This window comes from Hyaena hyaena, unplaced genomic scaffold (assembly GCF_003009895.1).
Source record: "Hyaena hyaena isolate Hyena2069 unplaced genomic scaffold, ASM300989v1 scaffold_1340, whole genome shotgun sequence".
NCBI classification, from domain to species: domain Eukaryota; kingdom Metazoa; phylum Chordata; class Mammalia; order Carnivora; family Hyaenidae; genus Hyaena; species Hyaena hyaena.
In genome coordinates, this window is record NW_024081961.1 from 295,728 (window position 1) to 307,916 (window position 12,189).

The 12,189-nt window shown below is 37.4% G+C and overlaps 1 protein-coding gene across 1 annotated transcript in view; it reads left to right on the forward strand.

The window, feature by feature from the left end:
- Positions 1-12,189, forward strand: part of RPS6KA6 (ribosomal protein S6 kinase A6) — a 207,446-nt gene that overhangs the window by 130,631 nt on the left and 64,626 nt on the right. The window lies entirely within an intron of this gene.

The following is a 12,189-nucleotide window of genomic DNA, read 5'->3' on the forward strand; positions in this document are numbered from 1 at the left end:
CCCCTCTACCCTTTACGGGGAGTGAGAGGGGAAAAAGAGAGAGTCTGAAACAGAAAAACATCCGCTCGGGGGGAAAAACCTCCGCTCGGGGCATAGAAAGACAATACTTGCCAAATACCTGCACGCCAGGTTCCCTTGCGCCAGCTAGTCCCGGGGGGGTCTGAGCGCACAGACTGTTTCTTTGTGCTTGCTTCTGGTGGCTGGACTTCAGAGTGGCGCCTGCCGCCATTGTAGCTCCCGGGCAGCTTGGGCCTCAGAAAGAGACGTGCGTGCGGACACCGGGGGTCCGTGCTCCTGGCTGGCTGGAACTCTAGAGGGAAGGCAAAGAGCTAAAAACTGTGAAATTTGCCTGTGAGTTCGTGTTTCGGGTGACGAGCCATAGAGGGACCTGGTTTTCCACACTCCAGCGGGCTTGGGCTCAGCGCACCCGGCAGGCAAGCCCCCGCCCATGCTCACCAACTGGACCCAGAGAAGGAAGCAGCAATTCTGACGCCACCCCCAGAGCTCGGCAGCGGACCTGGAATTGCCCCGAGGGGATTGCCTGGGAAGTTGTGTCTAAGGCAATTTCAGCAGGGTGCGCAGACTGGGATTTAGATATTGGAACTGGCCTGAGTTGAAGAGTGCAACCAACTTTGGCTGTGCCCCCGGTACGGGGAGTTTACACGCCCAAAAAAACGAGGTGCAGCGCTTGGTTCAAGAAGGGACTGGAGCACCGCCACTCTCCTCCCCACAACCCTCACGGCAGAACTCCCACCTGAGGCATTGGATCACACCACGCCCACCCCTGCTTGAGAGCTGCCCACCTCCCTTTTTTTTTTTCTTTTTTTCTTCTTCTTTCTCCTTTCTCTCTTTTTTCCCCAGAACACTGACCTGGTTAACTCTGGTCGCCGGATTGCTTAAACAATCACAAAGAGATAAGCCGGTTGACAATGATGCGGAAGGGGTCTGGAGCCCTGACATTGAGCAGAGCTTTCAGGAAGCCTTGGCTATCTATCCGCCATGTGGGAGGAGGAAAATCATCTTATCAGACGAAGGCAAGATGTATGGTAGGAACGAATTGATAGCCAGATACATCAAACTCAGGACAGGCAAGACAAGAACCAGAAAACAGGTGTCTAGTCACATTCAGGTTCTTGCCAGAAGGAAATCTCGTGATTTTCATTCCAAGCTAAAGGTTGGCTGTGGAGCAGGACTAGCGACCAGGCGGGAGCATTCGGTGGCCCTCTGCAGTGGGCAGCATGCTGGCTCACTCGCACGTGTAGCTGACTGGCTGAGCAGTTGGAAGATTAAGATAACTTCACAGATCCTGCTTTTTAACCAAAGGCGCCGTCCCCTCTGTGTGGCTGTAACTACCTCAGCGTTCGCTCCAGTTCTGACTCTGTATCTAGTTTCTCTGCGCTAACGAATTAATGATGTACAAACAAACAAAAAAAAAATGTAAATAGGCCCTGGACAGATGTAAATTCTACACCTCCCGACCTTTTCATCTCTTTCTGTCAGGAGTAATTAGACTACATAGTTTCTCTGGATAATACCAGCATCCTTCTCTCACCTATCCAACCATATTCTACCCTTTACCTCTTTGAAAATAGCTTCTTATCCCTTCTGCCTGTCCATTCTATTTCCAATTTTGCCTCATCCCCAGCCTGTCTTCTCTCTCTTTCTCTATGCTCTTCAACCAAGACTGCATACACACGGCTATTTAACTGTAGCTGGGAAATGCGGTTATATGCTTTAAACCATTCTTTGCCCATCAGTCTTCTTCTTTTTTCCTTTTCTTTTCTCCTTTTTCACCCTTTTATGTATTTTATACTCCCTATTATTCACCCTCCCTCCTCCATCTTTTCTCTTAACTTTTTCGTTTTCCCTCTCACTTTGCATGTTAGTTGAATTAGCCTGTGCGTTTGTGTGCTCCTGCTCCCTGTGTGCTTGTCTGTCTGTTTTCTTTTCCAGGGCTACCTCAAGAAATAAGCCAGAGTACACAAGGTGGAGAGTCCCAAATATCACTACGAATAGGAAAATAAAATAACCAAGGATCCAACAAGAGTGACCAAGAGATACCATTCAAAAACACTCTCTGAAAGGATAGGCCCTGGACAGGCAAAGAGTCTTCTTGGATTGAGCAGCGCTCATAGATACAGAGAGCATTAACAGGTCTTTAAAACCAACAAGAGCCGGAAAGCTAACTAAAATGACGAAATGAAAGAACACTCCTCCAAAGAAACTCCAAGAAGAAATGACAGCTAATGAACTACTCAAAACAGATATAAGCAGCATAACTGAACAAGATTTTAGAATAATAATGGTAAAATTAATACCTGGGCTTGAAAAAAACATAGGGGACATCAAAGAAACTATGACTACAGACAGAATGGAAAATAAAAATAGGCATGAAGAATTAAAAAATGTGATAAATGAGATCCATAATAAATTAGAGGCCTCCAATGCACGGATTGAAGAGGCAGAAAGGAAAATAAGTGATTTAGAAGACATCATTATAGAAAAACAAGAAGCTGACAAAAACAGAGACAAACTGATCCAGGAACAGGAAAGAAGAATTCGAGAGCTCAATGATACGGTCAAACGCAACAATATCTGTACCATAGGAATCCCAGAAGAGGAAGAGAGAGGGAAAGGTGCTGAAGGAGTCCTGGAACAAATTATAACGGAGAACTTCCCCGACCTGGGGAAGGAAGTAAATGTGGAAATACAAGAGGCTCAGAGGACTCCCCTCAGACGGAACTTGAATCGATCTTCTGCACGGCATAGCATAATAAAAATGGCAAAATACAAGGACAAAGAGAGAATTTTGAAAGCAGCTAGGGAGAAAAGGGCCCTAACATATAAAGGGAAACCTATCAGAGTGGTGATAGACCTATCTACTGAAACTTGGCAGACCAGAAAGGAATGGCAGGAGATCTTCAATGTGATGAACAGTAAAAATATGCAGCCAGGAATCCTCTATCCAGCAAGCCTGTCATTCAAAATAAAGGAGAGATAAAAACCTTTCCAAATAAACAGAAATGGAAAGAATTTGTCACCACTAAGGCAGCCCTACAAGAAATCCTGAGGGGGACGCTCTGAAGGAAAGGTTTCAAGGAACAAAGATACCAGAGACACCACCACAAACAAGAACCCTACAAAAGATACAAACATTCTACACCCACATATTTCAATAATAACACTGAATGTAAATGGGCAGAATGCTCCAAGCAAAAGACATATGGTAGCAGAATGGATTAAAAAACAAAATCCATCTATATGCTGTCTACAAGAAACTCATTTTAGACTGGAAGATACCTTCAGATTAAAAGTAAGGGGATGGAGAAATATATATCATGCTACAGGAAATCAAAAGAAAGCCAGAGTAGCGATACTTCTGTCAGACAAACTGGACTTTAAATTAAAGACAATCAAAAGAGATGAAGAAGGGCACTACATAATAATTACAGGGTCCATCCATCAGGAAGAACTAACAATCATAAATGTCTACGCACCGAATATGGGAGCACCTAAATATCTAAAACAATTAATCACAAACAGAAACAAGCTGATAGATAAGAATGTACTAATAGCAGTGGACTTTAATACTCCGCTTACAGCAATGGATAGGTCAACCAGACAGAAAAATCACTAAAGAGATAATTGGACCAGATGGATCTGACGTATATATTTAGAAATTTACATCCTGAGGCCGGGGAATTTATTTTCTTCTCAAGTGCGCATGGTGCATTCTCCAAGATAGATCACATACTGGGACATAAAGCAGCCCTCAATAAATATAAAAGAATACAGATCATACCATGCACACTGTCAGATCATGGTGCTTTGAAATTTAAAATCAATTATAGGAAGAAGTCTGGGAAACCTCCAAAAACATGGAGGTTAAAGAACACCCTACTAAAGAATGAATGGGCCAATCAAACAATTAGAGATGAAATTAGAAAATATATGGAAACAAATGAAAATGAAAACACAACAATCCAAAATCTATGGGATGCGGCAAAGGCAGTCCTAAGAGGAAAGTACATTGCACTCCAGGCCTATTTTAAGAAATCAGAGAAAGTTTACGTGCAAAATCTGACAGCTTGCCTAAAGGAACTAGAGGTAGAGCAACAAGAATGCCCTAAACCCAGTAGAAGAAGAGAAATAGTTAAAATTAGAGCAGAATAAACAACATAGAGACTAAAGAAACAATTGAACAGATCCATGAAACCAAGAGTTGGTTTTTTGAAAAAGTAAACAAAATTGACAAACCTCTAGCCAGACTTATCAAAAAGAAAAGAGAGAGCACCCAAATAGACAAAATTATGAATGAAAATGGACTTATTACAACAAACCCCTCAGAAATACAAGCAATTATCAGGGAATACTATGAAAAATTATATACCAACAAATTGGACAACTTAGAAGAAATGGACAAATTCCTAAACACACACTCACTACCAAAATTCACACAGGAAGAAATAGAAAACCTGAAAAGACCCATAACGAGTGAAGAAATCGAATCAGTTATCAAAAACCTCCCAAAAAATAAGAGCCCTGGACCTGATGGCTTCCCTGGGGAATTCTACCAGACATTTGAAACAGAATTAATCCCAATTCTTCTCAAGCTATTCCAAAAAATAGAAATCGAAGGAAAACTCTCGAATTCATTCTATGAAGCCAGCATCACTCTGATTCTAAAGCCAGACAGAGATTCAGCAAAAAAAGAGAACTACAGCCAATATCCTTGAGGAATACGAATGCAAAAATCCTCAACAAGATTCTTGCAAATCGAATCCAGCAGCACATAAGAATCATGCACCAAGATCAAGTGGGATTCATTCCTCCGTTACAGGGCTGGTTCAACATTCGCACGTCAATCAATGTGATATATCAAATCAATATAAACAAAAGATAAAAACCATATGATCCTGTCAATAGATGCAGAAAAAGCATTTGACAAAATACAGCATCCCTTCTTAATAAAGACTCTAGAGAAAGTCGGGATAGAAGGAACCTACTTAAACATCATCAAAGCCATCTATGAGAAGCCTTCAGCTAACATCATCCTCAATGGGGAAAAACTGAGAGCTTTCCCCCTCAGATCAGGAACACGACAGGGATGTCCACTCTCACCCCTGTTGTTTAACATAGTGCTGGAAGTCCTAGCATCAGCCATCAGACAACAAAAGGAAATCAAAAGCATCAGAATTGGCAAAGAAGAAGTCAAACTTTCACTCTTCACAGACGACATGATACTCTACATCGAAAACCCGACAGACTCCACCAGAAGCCTACTAGAACTGATCCAAGAATTCAGCCAAGTTGCAGGGTACAAAATCAACGTACAGAAATCGGTTGCATTTTTATACACCAACGATGAAGCAACAGAAAGAGAAATCAAGAAACTGATCCCATTCACAATTGCACAAAAAACCATAAAATACCTCGGAATAAACCTAACCAAGGATACAAGAGATCTGTATGATGAAAACTATAGAAAACTTATGAAGGAAATTGAAGAAGACACAAAGAAATGGAAAAACATTCCATGCTCATGGATAGGAAGAATAAATATAGTTAAGATGCCATTACTACCCAAAGCAATCTACACATCCAATGCAATCCCAATCAAAATTGCACCAGCATACTTCTCAAAACTAGAACAAACTATCCTCAAATTTGTATGGAACCACAAAAGACCCCGAATAGCCAAAGTAATACTAAAGAATAAAACCAAAACGGGAGGTATCACCATCCCAGACTTTAGCCTCTACTACAAAGCTGTCATCATCAAGAAAGTATGGTATTGGCTCAAAAACAGACACATAGACCAATGGAACAGAATTGAGAACTCAGAAGTGGTCCCAAAAGTATACAGCCAACTAATCTTTGACAAAGCAGGAAAGAATATCCAATGGAAAAAAAGACAGCCTTTTTAACAGATGGTGTTGGGAGAACTGGACAGCAACACGCAGAAGAGTGAAACTAGAACATTTTCTCACACCATGCACAAAAATAAACTCAAAATGGATAAAGGACCTTAACGTGAGACAGGAAACTATGAACACCCTAGAAGAGAAAGCAGGAAACATCCTCCTTGACCTCCACCACAGGAACTTCTTACTTGACACATTCCCAAAAGCAAGGGAATCAAGAGCAAAAATAAACGTTTGGGACCTCATCAAGATTAAAAGCTTTGGCACAGCAAAGGAAACAACCCACAAAACTGATAGGTAACCAACGGAATGGGAAAAGATAGTTGCAAATGACATGTCAGATAAAGGGCTAGTGTCCAAAATCTATAAAAACTCACCAAACTCCACACCCGAAAACAAACAGCCCAGTGAAGAAATGGGCAGAAGATATGAACAGACACCTCTCCAAAGAGGACATCCAGATGGCCAACAGACACATGAAACGATGCTCATCAGGGAAATACAAATCACAACCACACTGAGATACCACGTCACGCCAGTCAGAGTGGCTAAAATGAGCAAATCAGAGAACTCTAGATGATGGCGAGGATGTGGAGAAATGGGCACCCTTCTACACTGTTGGTGGGAATGGAAACTGGTACAGCCCCTCTGGAAAACAGTGTGGAGGTTCCTCAGGAAACTAACAGTAGAACTCCCCTATGACCCAGCAATAGCACTGCTAGGAATTTACCCAAGGGATACAGAAATCCTCATGCATAGGAGCACATGTACCCCAATGTTCATAGCAGCACTCTCAACAATAGCTAAAACATGGAAAGGGCCTAAGTGTCCATCAACGGACGAATGGATGAAGAAGATGTGGTTTATCTATACCATGGAATACTACATGCAATGAGAAACAATGAAATATGGCCATGTGTAACAACATGGATGGACCTTGAGGGTGTTATGCTGAGCCAAATAAGTTAGGCTGAGAAGGACAAATATGTTTGCACATATAGGAGGATTAGGAGGAACTTGACGGAGGACCATGGGGGAGAAGAAGGGGGGAAATAGTAGTGTAAAGGGGGAGAGGCAAACCATGAGAGACTCTTGAATGCTGACAAAAACTGAGGACTGATGGATGTGGGGGAGAGGGGGGAGATGGGCATGGAGGAGGGCACTTGTGGGGATGAGCACTGTCTGTTATGTGGAAACTAATTTGACAATAAACTATCTGAACAAAAAATATATATATATATTATAGTTGTTTTGTAAGGGGTGAAGAAGGGAGGTGGGAAAAAATAGAAGAAATCCTACCTATTCATATATATATATATATATATATATATTTAACAATTTGATCTGTTTTCAATTGTTAATATGGCTAAATTTTTTCCACATTGTTAATATGGATAAACATATCTTTAAAGAAAGAAGAAAGTATACAATAATGAATATTAGGGAATTTACACTCTTTTATGCTTATAGCCTAATTCAAAGATTTTTAGTGACTAATAAACTTACAAATTTAACCTCATGACATTCCATTCAGGTTGGTTAATGTGCGGCCATTCATATCAAATATTCTAATACTTTACTTTCCATTTTTTTTATCATTTCCTTTCGCTTTTCTTTTTATTCTTTCTTCCTTTCTTTCTTTCTTTCTTTCTCTTTTTCTACCTTCTTTCTTACCTTTTGTGTGTCTTTCTTGCCTCTTCTCCTTTTTCTCTTGTCCTTCCTATCTTTTCCTTTCACTTTGAATACTACAGTAAAAAGTACCAGATTGATTGTTATTTGTCATTGATACCAGTGGGTTGTAGTGATTTAGGAGTGTCTCATCTAGGCAGAGTCTTCTTAGGCTTAGGAGGAAGAATTAGGAGGTCTTCCTTAATCTTAAGAGACAGGCAATATCTTTCTTTTTACCTGTCCACTTTAAAAATCCTCTAGATGAAAAGAATAGACTTAATGTTTAATAGGTTACCCTGTAATGACAGTGGACTATAGAGAGGATTCTTGGTATGACTATGCTTTGAGCCTAATTGACTTCATACTAAGATTATGATTGTATAAAGAAGATCAGTAGAATGAGAATAAATACCCTGAAAATATCTGCATACATGTCAATATATTATTTATATTGATTTTATGTCTTATTTTTTTTCTGGAACACCTCACCTCACAGTCTATATAAAATTAACCATGTAATATGACTTGCCTGGTTTAGAAAATAATATTTACACATAATATCCCATTAAAAACTATAAATTGAGCACACAATTGATTTGAACTGTCTTTGGTTGCTTAATGTATTTTATGAGGGACACAATTCAGGGCAGTTTATATACAGAGAAAGGAGAAAAAATATACAGTGTCAGAAATTTATATCACATAGTACTTGAGCTGGATATTTACAAGAAAATGTATACATAAAAATAGTTTTAATAATTTTGTGGTTATCTGCATATTAGTCACTGAGATTACTTTTACTCATAGTAAATACTTAAATTATTGTTTTCTAGGCATGCTTTTAAAATTTAAAGTTTTAGAGTCATTTAAGTTTACAAAGGTATAACACCCCTCCCCAAAAAAAACCTTTTTGTAGCTGAATTCTGCATTTTGTTTTTGAATTAGTGGCTTGAAGAAATCACGAATTAATATATGTTTTATTTAATCTTGTAGCTAAGTCTTATTATTAAGTCTTATTGAAAAAGTTTATTTTTCAATTGATTGCTGAGCAAATTCTAGTGTTAAATGTCAGTTTTGTCAGAAAAAATATAGCAGAGGACCTCTATAGAGTGGTATAAATCTCTGAAAGGTAATGGAGGATAAAAAAATTCTCTTCCCTTTCTCCTCCTCTGTGGAATGGCCAAAGAAGTCAGTGTTCTTCTCTATAAGGTATGTTATATTCAGCTGAACTGACCTTGAATACTAGCTTTTATTATACTTAATCTTTGAAATGGAATGTGCAAGAGTTTAAAAGTCTCAGAATGTAGAGAAAGGAACTAATAATAGTACACTGAAAAATGTTTAATTATGTTAAAAATCATAATGCATTCAACTTATTATACAAGGATAAGTGATTTTTAAATGAAAATATTGAACATGGTTAGAAAATTAGTTTTGAGAGATGCTTAACTTAATTATTAATGTTGGTATTTTTTAAGAGAACAATATAGGGATTATAGCTTTTTTATCATTTATAGAATTAAGATATAATTTACATAGAGTAAAACTCATTCTTCAGATCCTTGTGGTGATGGAACTATTTTGTATCATGACTTCATCCTTTTCAGTATTGTGGCTGTGATATTGTAATATAGTTTGTAAGATGTTACCATGGGAGAAAGTAGGTAAATGGTAAATAGGATCTCTTGTAGTAGTTCACATAAATGCATATGAATTTGCAATTGTCTCAAAATATAAAGTTTAATTTTAAAAAAAATCACGTTTTCATCTATAGTTTGCAATCTTTGACAAATATGTTTAGTTGTATTCCCACCACCAACATCAAGATTATGTAAGTGATGAATCATTAAATTCTCCACCTAAAACCAGTTTTACCATATATATTAACTAACTAGAATTTAAATTAAAACTTAAAATAAAAAAGAGGTATAATGCAAATCTATCATCCTCCACAATTTCGCCATAAGTCAGTCTTCTTTTTTACCCTACCTAAACATCTATCTGCTTTCTGTCCCTACGGTTTTGCCTTTTCCACAATGCAATGTAAACAGAGGCATATAATAAATAGCCTTTTGAGTCTGGCTTTATTTACCTAATACAGTGCATTTGGAGATTAATCTATATTGTTGTGTGTATCAATTTATTATTTTTATTGCTGAATAGTGTTCCATTTTATGATGATACTATGGTTTGTCTAATCCCTAATTAAGGGGTATTTGGGTTTCCAGTTTGGAAGTGATAAATAAAGCCTCTATAAATATTCAAGTGTAGGTTTTATATGAACATAAATTTTTATTTCACTTGAGTAAATACCAGAGGAGTGAGATTACTTGGTCATATGGTAAGTATATTTTTAACTTAAGGATAAACCTCCAAACTGTTTTCCAAGTCGTTGTATCATTTTGCATACCCATCAGCTACATAGGAGTTCTCTACTTGCTCTATATCCTTGCCATTACTTGGTATTGTCAGTACTTTTATTTTAGCTCTACTAATAGTCATGTAGTAGTATCTCATCAGGATTTTAATATGAATGTTCCTAATAACTAATGACAGTGAGCATCGTTTTATGTATTTATTTCTCTGGAGAAATGTCTGTTCAGACCTTTTTGCCCATTTAAAAAATGGGGATTGTTTGTTTTCTTGTTATTGAATTTTGAGTTTTTTAAAAATATATGCTAAATACAAGAGCTATATCAGATATGCAGTTTGCAAATATTTTCTCCAGTCTGTAGCTTTTTTTGCTTCTCTGAACAGTATCTATTGAAGAGCAGCTTTGATTCTGATAAAGTCCATTTATCAACGTTTTTCTTTCATGAGTTATACTTTTGATGTTGTATCTTAGAAATGATTGCCTAACAAAAGATCGCAAAGATTTTTCTTTTTATTCTTTTGAAAAATTAAGTTTTACGTTTTACATTTAGTTATATGATTCATTTTTAGTTAAAATTTTTATGGTATCGGGATTTTTTTGGTATATTAATCCTATTGTTCTGTCACCATTTGTTGTTAAGGACTTAACTTTCAGGTGTCTGGGTGGCTCAGTCGGTTAAGAGTTCGACTTCTGCTCAAGTCATTAACTCACGATTCATGGGTTCGAGGCCTACGTCGGCCTCTATGCTGGCAGCTAGCCCAGAGCCTGGAACCTGCTTCAGATTCTGTATCTCCCTCTCTCCCTGACCCTCCTCTGCTCACGCTCTGTCTCTGTCTCAAAAATAAATAAACATCAAAAATAAACATTAAAAAATTTTTAAAGAACTTAACTTTCTTCATGGAATTGCTTTTACACCTTTATCGGAAATCAATTGACAATATATAGCGAGTTATAATACAGCACAAGTGATCTCTAAAAAAATCACTGTGAAAAATTGCATATAATAAAAAGCACAGAACTTATGGGGGAAATGTAATTAGGGATTTAACACTCAAATATATAACCAGTGCACACTAAAGAAAGATAAGAAGTTGATTAAAATGACAACATTGTTTTACACATTCTAAATGTTTAAGAATATATAAATACTACAATAAAAAGGAAACTTATCTTGACAAATATCCTGAAATTTGCCTGTATAATTGTCAGAAATGTTGCAGTATGTTAGTTATTGTGAAGTTATAGAAGATAGATTATGTGGAATTGGAAGGAGATTGTAACACTACAGGTAGACACAGATGACTCATAATACACATGATGAGCTGAAATAGCTGGCAGATGTTTGGGGTATGTGCATGTATCTATTTTTACTTGGCTTGGTTCAGCTAGGTGCAGTTTTTTAATGTTTATTTAATTTTGAGATGGGGTCAGGGGCAGAGCAAGGGGGACAGAGGATCTAAAACGAGCTCTGTGCTGACAGCAGAGAGCCATATGTGGGGCTCAAACTCATGAACTGAGATCACAACTTGAGCCAAAGTCAGACACTTAAACTGACTGAGCCATCCAGGCACCCCCAGCTAGGTACAGTTTTATTGTGTCTCACCTAGTGTTTCTTGTAGACAAAAGTGCACATAAACCACACATTAAGCCAAACCTATTTGAAATTTGTGTTATGATCAAATTGTTTCCTAATATATCATCACATTGGAATAAATTTGCATTTTCAAAACAAGTATTATAACAGAACTATATGTGTTAGTCTAATCTTGGACCCTTTTGCATTGATATATATACATCTAGCCTTTTTCCAATGCCACGATTTCTTGATTACTGTAGCTTTATCTTAAGTATTGAAGTGAAGTAGTGTAAGTCCTTCAGTGTTTTTTTTTTTAACAATTATTTTGGCTGTTATATTTTCTTTATTCTTTTTTTAAATAAATTTTAAATTTTGCTTTTTTTATTTTTACAAAATAAATCTTGCTGGGATTTTTATTAAAGTTTCATTGACACTGTAGATCAGTTTTTGTGGAGAATTGATATCTTTAACAAAATTGAATCTTTCAAACCATGCATACAATATATCTCTCCACTTATTTAGATCTACTTTTATTTCTTTCATCAGTGTTTCTAGTTTTCAGCATACATGTCTTACATATACTTTGTATATTTATGCCTGTGGATTTCATGCAGGGATTTTTTGGTGGTATTATAAATGGTACTTTT